We start from the raw sequence: 18,979 nt of genomic DNA, 5'->3' as shown, positions 1-18,979 counted from the left end.
ACAAATAGTGTAATTAATTGATTATATATTTACATTTAAAACAACAACATTTAAAACTCTTGTAAGTTGGCCTAACCTGGAAAATGTTTCACTGCAATACCTTCATTATTTATTTGATTCTTGTCTTCATGTATGCTAGTGTTTACTTTTTTAATAGCTGTTTATTAAAGATGATATTGGAATTTTAGAAGGAGAGAATTCACATTGTTTAGAATTGAAGGGTGGGGGGGGGTGTTAAGCAGGTGTTTAAAACCAACATTAACACATGTGTAATTTGACTTTTGACCAAAAAAGAAAACACAAATAAGATAATCTACTAAGATAAAAACATACATTTAAAATGTATTTCTATGCAATTATGATGCACCAAACACAGCTACAAATTCATTAGAAGAATTTTTGAATAATGTCCTACAATGAATGGAGATTAAACACCATAAAAGTATGATTCACCTATTCTAAAAAATTTAGAATGCGTGTTATGTGCTATATTCCACATATTCTAAAGTCACTCTGCAACATACGGTAGCTTTGTGTGAGGAACAGTCTGAATTTGAAGTCATTATTCACTCCTATGGTGCTTACATCTTTAACATAATTTAATACAACTCAGCCGAAAAGTTCTCTATGGTGTTCCATGTAATAAAGTAAGTCATAAATGACACGAGGGTGAGTAAATGACATTGATCTGCATCATTTCATTTGTGAGAGAATAACATTGCATGATAAACACACCATTTCATTTATCAGATGTGTTGTTTTGGTTTGGTGTTTGTGTCACAGTCAAAAAACTTTTATAAAGCTAAATTCTATTTTTACATTAGTATTTTTACAGATCAAAAAACATGCATATTGACAAAACTTTATTCAAATACATTCATTAAAACAGCTTCTAACAAGCTATAAAACAGATATTAGCTTCTGTTGATATCAATGCACATACAGCTGAGGGGCATTGAATTAATGTGTCGTGACTCGTGAGTGACTGACAATTACCATCAGTATAAATCATTTAAATCTTGTTTCATAATATGTCTTCATTGCATGTCTAAGAGCAAACGCTTAATCTGTACAGACAACATTAAGGCCCGGTTTCACAGACAGGGATTACCTTAAACCAGGATTAGGCTATAGTTCAATTAGGATTTTAAAGTAATTTTTATAGACATGCCATAGAAAAAAAACATTACTGGTGTGCATCTTGAGACAAAACAAGGGCACTGACATATTTCAAGATCAATCAGTACAAGTTTCTTTCAGATAAAACAGCTCAGACTTAAATTTTAGTCGGGGACTAGGTTTAAGCCTTGTCTGTGAAACCGGGGGCAAAGTTGTGAACTGTACACCTGAAGAAAATAGAAAGTGGCCAGACTAAGACTGCACCTATAACATACCTTCTAATTTGCTGGTAAATTCATTTAGGGTTGCCAAAAAAAGTTTGCAGTCCTTGAGACCTGACAGCACACAATAGTGCAACATTTTCAGGTACCTCCTCCAGATTATTATGATACGACTCTGCTGTGCTTCTTAATTCCGCTACTATAATTAAAATAAATCCAAATGAAAGTAAACACCAAAAGAATCTCTACTCCACAAAAAAGCAATACATGATGTTCTACTATTATCACCTATATATTTTCTATATAGTATAAATATCTATACTTTTGACTGAAAAATTAATACTATTGGGTATGTGTCAGTCATCTGTGCAAACAAATTGAGTTTGTCACTTTTAGATCACTCTCCACTCTGAAATAATTGTTTAGGTTGATTTATATTATATAAATATTAGACATCTCGGTAATGCCACATGAGTGAATCATGTCTGCAGGAGCTGATTTATTTCAGCTATATAATGCATGTCTCAGCAGTGAGCTGTAGAAGCTACAGACAATGCATTATGTCAGCCATGCCACCAGAAAACATGTGCTGGGATTACTCCCAAGAGTTTTAAACTGGTTTGTTTTATTCTGGTATAATATACTGTTAAAGCCTATTGGGGTTGTACCTTAAATAAATTCCCTCCCTGAAGTCCCTTGACTATCATGTCTCACATAATAGGAAAACTCTGACTGCATACCCATGTTCAGGCTTCACTATATGCAAATACTTTAAAAAGTGACATTGTGGCTTATTTTCAGGCACAGGATCAGCCTATTCCACTCAAACTGCCTGTATGTTGTTTCATATCTTCGGTCTCAATGATTTTATAAGCATAACTGGATTAAAGCATTTAATTTCTAACATAATCAATAGAACAGCATAGTTTGATGCAGATGATACCCAGTGATTTAACACATCACACACTAGACAAAACCGTTTACGCGCCAACAACAAATGATAAGAGTTTCTCTAATACTGAAGCAAATGCAAAGGCCAAACTTATGAAATAATAGTCTAACAGCATCATCATCCCTTATGGCTCTTTATTCTCTTAGCAGTGGCCTCATTTATTGGCAACATCTCTGTTCCAAGTCCCGATTCTCCGAGAAGCACCAGGGCAGTTTGCCCTCTTCAAGAAAAACAACATTTTTGTTTGTTTGTTAACTAAATGTTGCAAGGCGAGTGCTGCAGGAAATTTAAGTGCATTATCTGAATCAGATAGAATAAGAATCTAAGGTTCAAATCTCTTAAACAGAATTTTTGCTTTCTTTTCAAAGGCTACTTTTTATGTTATGTGCTAATGATGCTTTAAAAACCATTAAATATCAAAGTGCTACAATCACAAAATATTCACATACACCACACACACACTAAACAAGTAAAAAACAAAATAAAATTATTAAATAGATTACAAAAAAATCCAGGTGATCCACCTGAAAAGGTAAACAGAGCAAAATACAAACTCCGTATCTGCTCATAAACCTGTTTTTCAGCTCAAGTATTTTTGTTCACACACATTTTAGCTATGAATCACTCATATGAGATTATTTCAGCAAAGCTACTAGCATGTAGCCTGTGTTGTTGTAGTCGGTGGCTAGAGGCCTTGCCTGGACAAATTCTGGTGCGTCTGTTGATCCTGGAAGCAGGAGCAGGGATGCGACTGCCTCTGCCCAGCCCTCGAGCCTTGGACTCGGATATGACCATTGTTGTCTTAGCTGTAGCTGTACTGACTGACATTCCTGATGGCAAAGAATAAGAGAAGTGCAAACACACAAACACCTGAGGAGTTAATGAGAAATGCATTGTGCGATGCTATATAGTTTAGCCAAAGTAAACACAGTATTCAAAACTGAACAGTCCATTCAGAAGCAGTGTGTGGAGGATGGGGCATTGTGGGACTTTTTGAGGTCATGTGGTGCAGATAGGCTCTTGTACGGCAGAGCGGACGATGTGGAGGCTATGTGGGGCAGTTGGGATCTATAGGGCTTTTATGGGGCAATGTGGGGCAGTAGGGGACAGTGTGGGGTTGTAAAGGTCTCATTGAGGCCAAAGGAGATGAATGATCACCTTGTGCATGTGAGAGAGTGCTCTGCTGTACCGCTCTCCTCCGTGAGTTCTGTTTGCAACCCTCAGTTCCCATGAGGTGAGACTTCCAGCCCTGCACATACAAGACATGCACTGTTACACTGCTGTATGAGGACCGTGTGTGAGAGACTTTAATGCTCACTTAATACTAGAGTTATTCACTTATCATGGGTGCGCATGTAAATAATCTCTATCTATTGAGTCTCGATGAGTGTTCTTACATTCCTAAACCTTATAAATAATATCAGCTCTTACATATTGGAAACTCTTTACATAATATCTAGTGATGTTCTGCAAATGTATTTTCTAGCCAAGGAGCTCTTGCCAGTCAAGAACAACTAATGCATTTCCGGAACCAGTATTGTTATTATAAATTAAAATTAAAACCAAAACTATTTAAAACATTTCATTAATTAAACAAAAAATAATTGGCAAAAATATCATCACGTTTTTTTGTTTTTTTTCAGGAATTATCACGATTTTATCCAGATTCTTTGTCATTTACTTTTTGTTCATGTTGTACTGCTGAGCAGTACAGCTAAACTAATTTCCCATTTTAAAAACAAAGCCTTACAAAGTAACAAAATATCAAATAAAAAAAGGATAGCAGATATTTAGGCCAAAGTGGGCGAAGATAAAACTCTACTGCTGAGTTAACATTTGCTGTGAATGTATGTCGTGTTCAGTGTTGGGGAAAGTTACTTTTTAAAAAAATGCATTACAATAATGAGTAACTACCTAAAAAAGTAACTAATCGCATTATTTCGTTACTTTTTAATAGAAAGTAATGCGCTACATTACTTTTGAGTTTCTTTTTCTCATCTGGGCTGGGCTTGCTTTTATGTTTTTAATATAAAAGTTATATTTTTGGCATATGTAAAAGCCTTTTCACACCAAAAGTGAAAGGAATAATCCTCAGGATGAAGGAAATGTAAATTAAATTATTAACATGTTAAATTATTGCAGGTTTGCATCATATTCTGAGTTTGCATTTCAGTTTTTATTCATTTTGAGGAATACTAAATCTGTTTTTGTGAAAGTGAGATGAGTAAATGCATGTTCATATTTAGTATGGAACTACAGTAACCATCGTTTTTACACATTGCACACAACACCTCTGCACTTGCTGCAGACTTTTCTCAACATGAGAACAGGAGAGCTGTTAGTCAATAAATAGGAAACCAAAGTAAATGGTGTTACTTATTTGAAAAAGTAACTAAGATATTTTACTGTAAATTAAAAAGTAAAGCATTACTAGTTACTTAAAAAAAAGTAATCTGATTACGTAACTCAAGTTACTTGTAATGCATTACCCCAAACACTGGTTGTGTTGTACAGTATATTGAGATGGAGACACCAGAACTGCAACTGATAGAATGTGCGCTGTAGTACGATATTTCTTCAAAAGCAGATTGTGGAAATATTTTAATCGTCCATGATCAAAAACTGTCATATCGCATACCCCTAATATAAAGCTAAACAGAAATATTACAAAAATTTTAAAATATAAATGACAAAAGCACATTAAAGTACTAAAACCTTCCAAAACGGGCCGAGTCCCAAAACACACTTGTAGCCAATCAGCAGTAAGGGGCGTGTCTAGTAATGATAGAGAAAAGACAGCACTCAATTTGACTAGATACAGAGAGATGCCAGATAAAATAAGAGGAAAATACTGGAGGAACAAAACATTAAAAGAAGGGTTACGATCAGGCAAGAGGTAGGACCCACATAAATATCGGATCAGCGGTGGAGAGAACTCAAGGAGCGGGAAGGCCTGGAAGCGGATGCCGAGGTTGCGTTATTTTCTTCTTGATTGGCGAGTAATGTTGATTTTGCTTTGTTTCACACAACTTATCTGTGTTGGCTTTTGTTTGAATATGCTTGTGTGTCATCTTTGCTTGTTTCTGCAATCATCGTTATGCCAGGGTTGTGTAGTATGTGTGCGGCAGAGATATCAAAATAGGGGCAAGGTCCGGTTGGGGTATGGGCGTGTTTATTTTGGTACGTTCAGATATCAACTTCGCATCATTCAAGTGGATGCTGCACACTGGTGGTGGTTGAGGAGAGACCCCCCCACATGATTGTAAAGTGCTTTGGGTGTACAGCTATACACAATAAAGCGCTATATAAATGCATCATTCATTCATTCATTCATTCAACTTCGTTTGACAAAATAAGCATGGAATAAAAATACCTTGCAACCACACAAAGACTCACGATTGCAAGCAGCGCTTTGAGCATGTTGAGTTAGCTTATCTTGGGTGAGAGCTTCAAAGCAGAGGACAATGGGTGAAATCTGCCCTCCGCTCACACTCAGTAAGCAAGTAATCTGTCAGGCTCACAATCTCCACCACCTAACAAACGCACAAAAATTCTACATTAGCACACTTTGCAAACTGAGATGTAGTTTAACCAATATGAATTATTTTGAAATATGACAGCACATGTGCTTGAGTGTGTGTGCACCTGTCTGCACTGAAGGCAGCGCTGCAGCATCGGGCAGTGTTTCCAGTAGTGCAGGTCCTCAGTAAACGACTCGTCTCTCTCTCCACAGAAAATACACAGACTAGACAAAACAGCACCAGCATCAACTCGGATCTGATCTTTCATTTCTCACTCAACATGCCATTAAGATTTTTTCCCAGCAGTACAAAGAGAAACTCGTTAAATGAGAGCCCATTAGCACTGCGCATTATCACTTTCCAGATGTCTTGGTGAGATAATATTAGTGCATTTATATCAGCTACACAAGACTTGATTTGCAGAGTTGGCACTGAATCAGAAACTCATAAATTGAGATTCCACTGACTGGGAGAATTACAAACTGATCAGTTGGGAGAATCAACAAAGTAGTGACAAGAAGAAGTCCTTACTTGTCTAAGCAGTTAGCTACAGATGCTTGGCTTCCTTTCGCATCAGCAGGAACAGACTGGTTAACCTTCTTAACACCTATTGAAACCAAGGGAAACATAATTAACCATCACATTCTGCTCATGACGTTTGCAATGACGTTCCAGTGTTATTTTAGAATTACTTACATATTATTATAGTATTTATTCATATTAGATTTTTCAGTTTTCATTTTAAGTTTGAGTGATTTCAAAATTAACAATCATCCTGATGGTTCAATGCTAAATATATATTTTCAAGCTATTAAATTGGCCTCTCTTGGTTACCAAACAGAAACGGACGTTTGTTGAGCTACTGGCAAATTAGAGGGTAATTTGAGGAAGTGCAAAGCGATGCATACTTTATACTTTAAAAATGGTCTGGTTCTCACTGTTTTTATTATTTGACTAAAGTGACAAGCGAATACAAAGAAGGGCATACATATATCCAGCTAAAAAACAGATATGAAGATATATCTGGCTATGGCAGGTGTGACTACGATAAGTTCAGGCTCATATGACTACGACAGGTTCAGTTTAAAAAATTGACTGGAAGCCCCAATATATATTTTTGAATCTTTATATTCTTTCAACTGAATAATTTAGCATGTTGACAAGTTAAGCCTTAAAACAAAAGCATGAGGAACAAAAGTTGGCAGGCCAAAAGACTAGCTTGTGCATGATTTGCAGTGTTTGCTGCAATTATATAAGAACTGATCTTTACTGAGAGTTCACAAAAACTCAGCAGCACACACCTGATTTTGTTGACTTCTCGGCTTTTTTCTCTGGTACTTTGGTATTTTCCTTTCCTTTCTCCTAAAAGACATGTTCACATCTTTAATGCATTTATGAATTAATCTATTCACAGAATTGATGATCAAAAGGGTTCAATGTGCTGACAGAGATTCACTCTACAGTCATTCAGTCCAGATGCACATGCAATCCTGCTAAAGAACTTCCAGATACAAAAATGTTAATGCCAGGTATGAAGAAGACCATTTTCTGTGAGAGCATTAAAAGCAAAACAGAAAAGTTAGATTAGGTCACCTCTGACCATTGATCTCCTTAAGCACTGCAAGCTGCTCTTGTAAGCTTCTTATTGCCTCTTTTTCTTTCTCACCATCTTCTTTTTCTGCCCCTGTTTTTGGTTTCTGGAGTAATAAAGTGAGAAAGAGACACTTTAAATTGAATGCAGTATCCCAACATTCTCTGAGCCCATGCATAAACATTCCATGAGCTTATGAAACTTCTTCAGACCGGTTTTACCTGTGCGTCGATGGTGTTTCCATCTATCTTGGCAAGTGAGTCAAAAAGGTTCTTGTAGAGAACGTTTTTACGTGTGCTGGTGTCATCAGGTGGCAGAAAATTCAATACTGCTTTTCCATGAAGACGGTACATAGCCTGGACGACTCTCGTGGAGAGTTCCCACACTGAGGCAGCGCTGTGCTCCAATCCACCTGCCAGAAACTAACACAACATATATCACACCCAAATATATTTCAAAATATAATCAAGTGATTTAAGAATAGATGCACTACTGTTAAAGCTTTATGGTCAGTAAGAGTTTTTGTTTGTTTAAAGAAATTAATACTTTTATTCATGAGGATTATTTTAGATTTTTTATTCTAGAATCCTGAAAAAAAATGTATCATGGCTTCCACAAAAATATTAAGCAGCACTGTTTTTAACATTGATCATAACTAAACATATATTTTTAGTTACATTCTGTAAAACATTTTATTCACAGTATTTTCCCCTCACTTTCCCTCTTACGTTCTCCATACACAGATCCCATTCTAGTCTAGATCTCTCATTTTAATTACAGGAAACCCAATCGCCTCTCTGCTGTGCCCTGAAGCCCATGTCATCTCCCAGGAAACCAGCAGGCGGAAGGCATTTAGCAGCCATTCCTGCATGTAACCTACAGCAACCATTTCGTGGGAGATCACCAATGAAAAAGACCAAACTAACAGAAAGACGCAATAAATATTTAAGAGGACATTTGGGGGCTGATTCATTGGTGATAACTGCAAAAACAAAAACTGTTCTGTTACTGTTCATCAAGTTGTTCCATGACTTTTTACCTACACAACACAAGCATACTATAACCAGCATCCGTCAAGCAAGCTCTAAAAAAAAAAAACAAAGTTCATAAGTGGTCCATTCGACTCCTCAAATCATACAGGTTTTTAACAACATGAGTGTGTATAAATGATGAAATAATACTAGTTTTTCAGTTAACTAACCCCTTTAATATTCAGTCCATAAATACCATTACAGAAATCCAATGATATGTAAATTCTGGCCAAATAAGCTTATTATTATTATTGTAATGTCATGGTCAATAATAATAAATAGTCAATATAAACATTTGCCACTATTTAACTAATTAGGCAGTAGGCACTAAAGACTTAAAAACTAAAGTCAATCATTTTATATTCTACAAGTGAAGTTAGGTCATAGAAAAACATAAAAGTACAATATGAAAAGTGGATATTTATTAAAGATTACATCTAACTGTATTGTTAAATGTTTAGCAATTATATAAATTGTACATAAATTGAAAAACTCTCTAACATTGCTTGAGAACTGATACAATACTATTACGCACCCAGCTAAACCATGTGGAAACTTCAGGCTACCTAGGTGTGGTGACCTAAACCTTCTAAGCTAACACACAAAACAAGAAGAAGCTGTTGTTTTAAAATAACAAAGCCCAGCTGGAACACAGACAGAAACCTCACCGTTCACTTTGCAGATCCTTGTGAAATTTTAGTGTTTGTTGCAGTAGTGACACAAGTTTGCATTGCAAACATACTTTAAACAGCACAGGTAGCAAAAGGAAAACAAAATAAAAAGAGAAAGCTCTGTCTTCAAATAAGAACCTGAAGAAAATGAGACCCTAAGGAACAGTAATTTTAACAGCTTAACCACTTTGTTCAACTAACTGCTGGAACCGAGAGAGAGAATGAGACAGTGCTTGGATTATTTTCATAAGCTATGCCATGGATATGCAACTGGCTGTTAGAACAGCCCTTTTAAGAAACTAATGGTAACAGACATTACGAAGGGTCGACTACACCCTCGCTGTCACACAAAGACCACTTTGTTTCAGTCTAATGAAGCCCTCAAGAATCTTAATGATAGCTGTGTGAATAAAACCTTCAGATCCCAACAGAAAGGTTCAATTTGTGACATTTTGGCCTTAAAACCCCAAATATCAAATATTTGTGTGTGGTCTTAGATGCGAAAGCATAGTTTGGGTTTGTACACGCACCCAACTGCAAATATTCACCAGCACTGCTGTCACCCTATGCCAGTCGGTGTGTGTGGTCTCAGACTAGTACATAACCATTCATGTATCATGTGCTCAATAAATTTAACCATCCATTTGCATATTTGTAAGCTAATACTTTAAAGCTGTAGCTTACAAAATCTTCTTTAAACTTCAAGCTTACAGCTTGACTGAGGAGAAAGCCATTGGGTTGACACCCAGTGAGATCATCTCAGAAATAGTTGAAGTTGGGCTATACCCGCATGACGTTGTCGAGGGTAAAGCCAGAATCCTTGGTGCCCAGCTGTTCTAGAAGCTTCTCCAGCAGTTCCAGTCTGCTCTGCGCCAGTCTAGTGGGTACACTGCTCTCCATGGGCCTCACAAGCTCCACAGGAACCATCTGCTTATGCAAGAATACTTATGCAATGGAATCATTTAAGTTTTTTATTTTTATTAAATTTGCAAAGATGTTAAAAAACTATTTTTTGCTTTGCCATTATGGTGTATGGAGTGTAGATTGATGTGGGGGGAAAAAGTAATATAAAGCAGTTTAACATAAGGCAGCAACATAAAACGTGAAAAAAATGTAGGCACTGTATGTGAACTCCACTGTTTTTATTCCCATTGGAATCATTGCTAATTTGAAAATGCTAAACTTTGCTAAAAGTTAGCAATGTCAAATAGTCAGGTACACCCAAATACACTGCCAACGCCTGCTGTCACTGATGTCATGTCAAATTAACAACTCTCATCACTGTGGACGCCCTTTTAGACGCACTAAATCATAGACATTTTTTGAAGACATTAACTGATATTTATGTATTCGCCAAGAAAAATGGCAATGATTGTGATATTTTAAGTACTTTAATCAATAATGAGTGATTATGATTTAACATAATATTGGGTTGTATGATTTAAAATAGGGCTACTCTACAGCATTGATAGAGTACATCATCAAATTATTCATAAAAAGGTGTGGTCTTTGATTTACTTTTTCCACCATACAGAAGCATGAGTCACAAATGTCTTTATTTATACAGTGCAAAATAATGAAGTTTTACCACACAATGCTGACAGAGACACAACCTGTCTATCAACAACCAAAACCAACACAAATCAATGTCTGTCAGTCACAGAACACTTTAAAACATAAATTTTCCAGGAACCTGAAACATCCCCATACTTATCACATAGAGCATGATGACTGCCACAAGATAAAGTACTTCAGAATCAGAATCAGAATGAGCTTTATTGGCCAAGTATGTTTACACATACAAGGAATTTATGTATACAAATATACAAATAGGCAATTACTTCAGCCATTCTTTCACATGATATTTAGCTGAACAAGTTGATCTGTCTGGGTCACATTCTCCAGCGTTTTTAATACTGTATGCATTTTATATTTCTTATATACAGTTTGCTAAAAGATTGTACACTTTGGTTGTACCACTGGTTATTATTATGCATAAAAGAAAGACTACTCAACTGTAGTCAGATTAACTTATATACTGAAATATAATTACATTATCTAGGTCTGTATGTCTGACGTCACAAAAAAAGTATGATACACAAAAATTGGTGAACAATAATGTGTGAACAATAATTGACTACTTTTAAAAAAAGAAATTGTCAGAAGCACACTGAATTAGCGACATGGGACTTCTTTCCATTTTAGAGAACACTGAATTGGATAAAAATTGTCAGATATGCCCTTGAATATTTTTTATTAGTTGTATTAGATGTTTTGTGGCCAGACCTGTTCATGAAATTAAATAAAAAAGGCTGAAATGAGGAAATCTCATAGCAGGGTTACGGTAAAAGATAAGATCTCTATTCATGTTAACAGAAAACCGCAAGTATTTGACAATTTCAGTTCACAAGGAAGTTCACTTCCAAAGACCAAGACCAGTATGTATAATGACAGTCATCTGTGAAGATTCTCAGCAAGTCAAGTCATCATAGGATGCTAAGACTATTTTTTTCTAGTCAACAGGATGTTTTTCTGTTGACCCAAATAGCTGCAAGAGTCGCTTCATTGCAGATGTATACAGATAAAGTATTTCAAAAGTCTACTGACCTGTATGAAGGTAATAGCTAGTGTTCTCAGTCTCTGGGTTGATTCTCCAGTCCTGGAGACCAGATTATTCCAAGTCTGTTCCACACAGTGACTGATCTCAGATTTGCCTTGTTGATGGTTAGGAATAAACTCACTCAGAATCATTCGAAGCAAATTCAGAGATGCAAGAAACACCTAAAATGCAAAACAAATAGAGATAGTTGTTACTTTACACACTAAAATTCATATGCAGGGTTTATATTCAGTTTCTATGGTGCTTATAAACAACAACTTCATGTAAGAATCTCTGTGTACCCATTATAAATGACCATGTAACCAAAAACAAATATTGAATATTAAATTCTGAAATGTATTCATTAACACATCAGCAACACATGGCACAAAGTAACGCCAACAGGTCAGCTGAAGCACACAGTTAAATGATGTGCTGTGTTAGTTTAGCTAAATAACCATGGGGAGAGGGTCACTGGAATGTGTCCAGCAGTGGGGCACATTGTTCAGACTCTCAGTACAACCATTTAAAACAGTTTAGAATGAAACTCTGAAAGGCCACAACTTTTACTGTGAGTGATTTATCCAAGGACTGACAGCACAATAAAAAAGACCACAGCTGTCACGTCACAAGTACAAACATCCATGTGCTTTGAGAATGCCAGAAGGCTAGAGAGTGATCCATTTACATACAAAAAACAGCTAAATGTTCATTAATACACATTAAACTCAATGTCATGGCAAATTGTAAAAGTCTAATTGTAAAGATTAGTGAAAAAATTATATGAACAAAAAAACTACTTTTAAAACAGCCTCGCATACAATATGTACTTTACGCAACACTAATTATTTATTTGAATTTAATAAAAATTAAATATATAATAAATATTATTTGATTATTTTTTTTGCCTATAACACTTATCTGTTTTGTTCATGCACATTTATAACAAACAGTTACAGATTGTGTTCCTCAAATTTTCGTTTGGGTTGATTAATGTCAAGAATATTTCATACGTCACTGCAGGGAGTAAAGAAAACAAACACTTTATGCTAAATTTATCAACAAGTAAAAAGGTTTTAAATGTTTTCTTTAGTAGATGGTTTGTATGTCTTTCATTTTAATCAAACGCTTCCCTTATATCAAAAAGGGTCTGACTGTCAGTTTTACAATTCAATTTAAACAATTTAATAATGAAGTTCCCAGTAAAGTTACTCTCTAAAATCAATTCATTCTCTAATTTAGTGATTTTGAGTGCTAATTTTGGCCATGGTTAATAATGATAGTTTGTAACATCATAAACTACAAGAATTATTAGTTTTTCATGTGTGTGAAAGTTCTACAATAAAAAAGGCAGTCAATATCTCTATTAAAAAAAAAAAGCAATTGGCCTTTTAAACTGTAAGGAACTTTTACATTTCTACGATTCACCCAAATCTCCTGTTCATTTTTCAACAGTTTGTCCATCTCCTCCCACTCATACCCGCTCTTAGCAGAAAATCGGTTCTATCACAGTTTCCCTCAAACCTGAGGCTAAATTTACCCTTGGGAGAGATAAGCCAAGCTTTATACTACATGCTGTATCACTTCTACGGATAATCCACAATACTAGACAGAACACGACACCTGCTAAACAGTCACAACTATCAGTCGTGCTGATGGTGCCATTCTGTCTTTAGCCTGAAACCAAACTGAAAAGATGGGAACATGAGAGAAATTAGAAAGAGAGGGTGAGAGTAAGAAAGAGAGTAGGAGAGGCTGAGAAACATAAGAAGGGGGTGATAAAATCAGAGAAAAAGACTGGGCAAAATAAAAATAGACTGGGAGTTCTCGTACTGATGACACTTTATCTGTGAGAGCTTTCTTGCAGAGGAACACAGCTGCTCTCGTCATGCTCCGCAGTTCTGCTTTTGGGGTTCCAAGTGGAACCTCCATCATTTTCTTGTAGACTGCCAGCAAAGCATCTTCCCTGTAGGACCACGTCTTGGAATAGGCCCCTGCCACCTTAGAGAGACAGCCCAAGAAAGAGAAAGTGAAGATCACATTCCAGAAACAGCACACAAAGAGACAGTAAACAACAGTTATAGATGGACATCGGTTATACAGCAAACTGTTGAATTCTTGAAGGGATAAATCACCCAAAAACTACAATTCTGCAATCTTTAACTTAACTTCATGTTATTCCAAACCAATTAGAAAAATTTAATTTGTGAATCAGATAATAATAATAATAGAAATAATCATTTAGACCTGGTTTGTATACTAAATGTTGGGTGTCTCACCAGATTGTCTCCATAGATGTCAATGGGCAGACTGGCCTCTCTCTGAGCTTTCTCTGTGAGCGGCTCTGGTTGTCCCGAGGCCCCAGGACTACGTGGGGTGGTTGTATCTGTCATAGGGGGCATCTCATCAAGCTCACTGACTGGCTGATCACTCGACCTCTTTCTAAGTGCTGGTAAAGGCCTCTCGTCATAAGGAAGGGAACTGATCTGTGAAAACACACACACATACATTCCATGACACAAAATATTTTAAAATAATTAAATCCCAAGAATAGCTAATACACGAACATATATCAGAGAATTAATCTCACTGGAGCTGGAGGCCCTCACAACACAAGAGATGCATTATTCATGCATTCACTGCAGGAGAGAAAATTTAGGAAATGTAATTTTCCAGGAATATGGATGGATGAAAGTCATTAACTGACTTCTAAGAAGTGCAATGGATGGATGGCCACCTTTAATGTATAATGTATTTTCAATGTTTTTGAAAGAAGTCTCACCAAGGCTCAATTGATTACATTGATTACACATTAAAATACAAAGTAATATTATGAAATAAATTTATTATAACTGTTGCCTGTTTTAATATATTTAAAAAAATATAATGTAGTTCTAGGGTGGCAAAGGTTTTCAGCAGCCATATCTCAAGTCTTCAGTGTCACATGATCCTTCAGATATCATTCTAATATGCGGATTTTGTGCTTAAGAAACATTCATTATTATCAATGTGCTCCTTACATTTTTGTGGTAACCATGATACTTTTTTAAAAGGATTCTTTGATTAATAGAATGCTCAATTTTTTTGTAACATTGCAAATGCCTTTACTGTCACTTTTGATCAATTTAATGCATCCTTAATGAATAAAATTTATTTAAAATCTTATTGACCTCCAAATTTTGAACAGTAGTGTATATGTGGATGGATGAACGGATGGATGTTTACCTGACTGATGTCCAGCAGGTCATGGAGCTCCAGCTGTTGGTAGACTGTGAGCCTGTAAGCTTCCATTTGTTCCTTTTTCTTCTTGGCTGTGTCCTCTCTTTCTATGGCACTGTGTTTCTCCACATCATACCGGCCCAAATGCTCGCCCACCTAAAAAGAAAAAAGAAATGAGAGGTTGTTAAACACTTATCTGAGGTATAAAAAAAGAAGACACCTGTAATTTGCTTAGTAATTACTGTCAGGCTATAATTAACAGTTAATTAAAGGAATGCTACAGCTCTATTGGAATACACCTGGATGCATTTCAACCCCCTCAATTCCAGCTTCACCTCTCCAGTGTGTAAAATTATTATTAAACTACATGTGCAAACAAATATGTGTCAGACAAAGAAGGCAAATCTAATAACCTTTTGAAGGTCTGCAATAGCTTGTTTGAGTTTTTTGGCCAGATCAAATCTTTCCTCCCGAACCATGTCCTGTTTTTTCTGGTCCAGCAGCCGAATGGTATGGGCCGCCTCAGGGTCCTGATACATGTCAAATGCCAAGTCATCGAGCGGCGAGATAGAATCATATTTATAACTTGAGAGCCTGCAATATAACAAGAGAAAACATAAGAGGAAGACAGAAGACTGCACGCACATATTTAATGTAATGCAATATAACTTCAGTTTTTACCCAGTGTATGTGCCATCCAAAGCTGAGCTGTATTGGCTGTATTGATCAATCAGCTGATCTCTGCTTAGCTGGAACAAAAACAAGAAATTGGCTAAATGTTTTTACAAACATTCAAAAGTTTGAACGGGGGTCAGTTTTGAAAGTAATGAATGCCTAGTATTAAACTTATTAAAAGTGGCAAATAAGTGCTTTTTATTTGAACTCTCGATTAATCAAAAAATCATAAAAAATGTATAATGGTTTCCACAAAAAAATGTGTTTATGACATTGGTAATAATAGAAAATGTTACTTAAGCACCAAATCAGCATATTAGAATGATTTCTGAAGGATCATTTGACAGTGAAGACTGGAGTAATGATGCTGAAAATTCAGTTTTGCCATCAAATAAATAAATAAATTTAAAAATATTAAAATATAAAAGAGTCATTTTAAATTGCAATAGCATTCACAATTACTAGTGTTTTTAAAAAAAAAAAAATGCAGCCTTGGTGAGCATAAGACACTTCTTTCAAAAACATTAAAAAAAAGCTAACTGACCTCAAACTTTTGAACAGTGTACATAATATACTTATAAATTTCAATTCTGAATTTAATAGCCTAAAAACAACATCCTTTTCTGGCTATTAATATCTTTCCAACAAACAAAGGTTTAAACATCTTGATTTCTGCCTGTGAACCAAAACTGATTATCACCAGAGTCCTGGATAACACAAAGAGACTCCAGCCTGTACAGAGAGAGAGGGATTAGAGATTAACAATGCAGAGATTGTTAGCAAGGTGGGAGAGGACGAGAGAGAGAGGAAGTCGTGGAAGAAGAAAAAAAGGGGGGGAGACAAGGTGAGCGTAAGAGGAGAAAGAGAGCATGAGAAAGAAAGAAGGGGGTAGTGGAGGGCTGAAAGTCAAGGTGATATGGATATATTGATGAGTGATCTGATCTGAAGCTCTGCTGTGCTTTTGGAGCTCAGACTCACATTACACAGATCCACATGCCAACACTGAGCACAAACCATTAGGACGGCTCAAGAACCACAACATATACATATGCATATACACAAAAATGCTAGCCAGGTGCTGTAAGGCTACTGAAATTTGTAATTAATATTTAAACTGAAAGTCACAAAAAACTGATGCATGGGAACAGGCATTTAGATGAATGCTGCTCCATCTTCACTTCATCTAGTGGTTGGTATGTTGTAAAGATGAATTCAAATCAGTGTTAGGCTAAACAGAATGTAAAAACTGGCTCTTTCAATTCACAGGAATTTCATTAGTCCAAAACCATGTTTTGTGCCAAAACAGGACTGGTTCATTTTTACTTATTAGCAGTTAATTTATATTAACCAAATGATAAATTTCATGAACAAAACATTTTAAATTTTACCATACATCAAAAAAAATATATATATAAAAAAATATATTTTCAGAATATTAAAACTACTTAAAGCACCAAGGAGTACTTCAAGTAAATTACTTTGGTTATTTTAAGATATAAATAATAAAATGTGCGTAAATTATGATTTAATTCTATTTAAATTCTACTTCCACAAATTAAAATCAACATCCTGCTTTTAGCATTGATCCAAATGCAGCACTACAATTCCAAAAGTATTCTCAATTCAGTTCTGAATGATGAACCCCACTGCTCCAACTGCTCAGCCAAACATTGAGGAATCACTCCCAACATGCTTCCCAAAATCATGCATGTTAAATTTGCTTGTTCATGCAATTTTTTTTTTCTCTTAAAATCATTGCAGATGAAGCTGAACATTCCCGGCTGATCTATCAATCTCTCTGCTTTGAGTTTGATCTAAGCCTGATACAGAAACATGCTTAACAGTAATCCATCGCCATCTAGAGGAAGTGAAGAGAACAATTCCATAAACTGAACATTTGCTTACTGCTGTCCCTATGTCATTTCCATCCACAGGGTCACCCAAAATATTTAGGGCCACCAATGCAACCTAGAATTTAGGAAAAAATGTGATATAACATTGATGTGCCATTAAAATAAACAAATCAGCCCTAATTTTGTACCTGATTGTAGATGTTGTATTGATTAGTCAAGTAAAGTCGTGACGTATTGTCAAGTATGGTGACCCATACTCGAAATTGGTGCTCTGCGTTTAACCCATCCAAGTGCACACACACAGCAGTGAGTAGTGAACAAATGCGCGCGCGCGCGCACACACACACACACACACACACACACACACACCTGGAGCAGTGGGCAGCCATGCTGCGGCGCCCGGGGAGCAATTGGGGGTTCGGTGCCTTGCTCAAGGGCACCTCAGTCGTGGTATTGAGGGTGGAGAGAGCGCTGTACATTCACTCCCCCCCACCTACAATTCCTGCCGGCCGGGGACTCGAGCCCGCAACCTTTCGATTACGAGTCCGACTCTCTAACCATTAGGCCACGACTTCCCCTTCCCATTAACATGGTTTCTGTGAGAGGTGCGCTTTAAGTAAGACCCAACAGCATCAACATGAACAGACTTGAGCTCTCTGGCTCTGAAACCAGTCTTCTCATTGTCAGAGAGGGACACATACCTAGACAACACATTACACTCAACACAGTTAGTTCAGCAAAAGTCTCTTAATGAGATGTGATTAGGTGTTATATACGTAATCACATTATATGTTGATAATGACCAGAACAGAGCTGTGATGTTTAGATCTTTCCTCACCCCAATCTGTGGAGACTATGAGTCTGCTGGGGTGAGCTGGACTCAGGCAGTCTATCTCCAATGTGGAACTCGATCTTGGATGGAATCAGGTACTGATGGGCCAGTAGCTGGAGTTTCAAGATGCGACATCTCTCAACCAACTGCAATATGATTTCCTGAGGGAATGGACAGAACCTACACGAAATAATTAGAAAAATATTCCTAAAAATGTATTTCAAAACTATAAGCTTTGATAAAAGCAACCATAAACAGCTATTAAATAGCTTTGATAATTATAACAAATCAATTATTCAGCTACAGTTTGTTTTTTTTAACCAAGCCTAACTATATTCTAACATAAATATTATAAAATCTCCAGCCATTGACGGTGGGTGCGTGAACCATCAGCTTTTTGGCACTGTAGTTTCCTTCATGACCAGACCAGCTGATCACAGTGAAGCCTATCTTATGAGGCATCCCGTACCTGTTCTCTGTTGGACATTGGATATGAACAATACAGGACCAGCACTCTAACATAAATTATACAGAAAGAACCTGTAATTTGGCAACATTCCTTTACATGAGAGTAATATGTCGTTTATGATGTATTCTTAGAGTACATAAATATCTCTAGAATCAAACTAGAATAATCTAGAATAACATAAAAATACTTATTCAAATGAACAATTAATTAATCAGCAGCGCTGCAA

General features: G+C 36.2%; 1 pseudogene across 1 annotated transcript; it reads right to left on the bottom strand.

The window, feature by feature from the left end:
- Nucleotides 1–2,927: 2,927 nt before the first annotated feature.
- LOC306848820 (centrosomal protein of 104 kDa-like) lies at nucleotides 2,928–18,746 on the bottom strand (annotated as a pseudogene). Its single transcript, XR_013786021.1, has 19 exons — nucleotides 18,672–18,746; nucleotides 18,291–18,445; nucleotides 18,081–18,153; nucleotides 17,505–17,567; nucleotides 15,606–15,673; nucleotides 15,338–15,518; nucleotides 14,931–15,080; nucleotides 13,985–14,191; nucleotides 13,539–13,706; nucleotides 11,686–11,887; nucleotides 9,893–10,050; nucleotides 7,626–7,826; nucleotides 7,415–7,510; nucleotides 7,115–7,175; nucleotides 6,345–6,420; nucleotides 5,938–6,037; nucleotides 5,666–5,825; nucleotides 3,482–3,541; nucleotides 2,928–3,122 (listed from the first exon to the last, which is right to left on the bottom strand). The product of XR_013786021.1 is annotated as a centrosomal protein of 104 kDa-like (transcript).
- Between the last annotated feature and the right edge of the window lie 233 nt (nucleotides 18,747–18,979).

This window comes from Barbus barbus, assembly GCF_936440315.1.
Source record: "Barbus barbus genome assembly, chromosome: 28".
Taxonomy (NCBI): Eukaryota; Metazoa; Chordata; class Actinopteri; order Cypriniformes; family Cyprinidae; genus Barbus; species Barbus barbus.
This window is presented reverse-complemented; position numbering and strand designations above follow the sequence as displayed.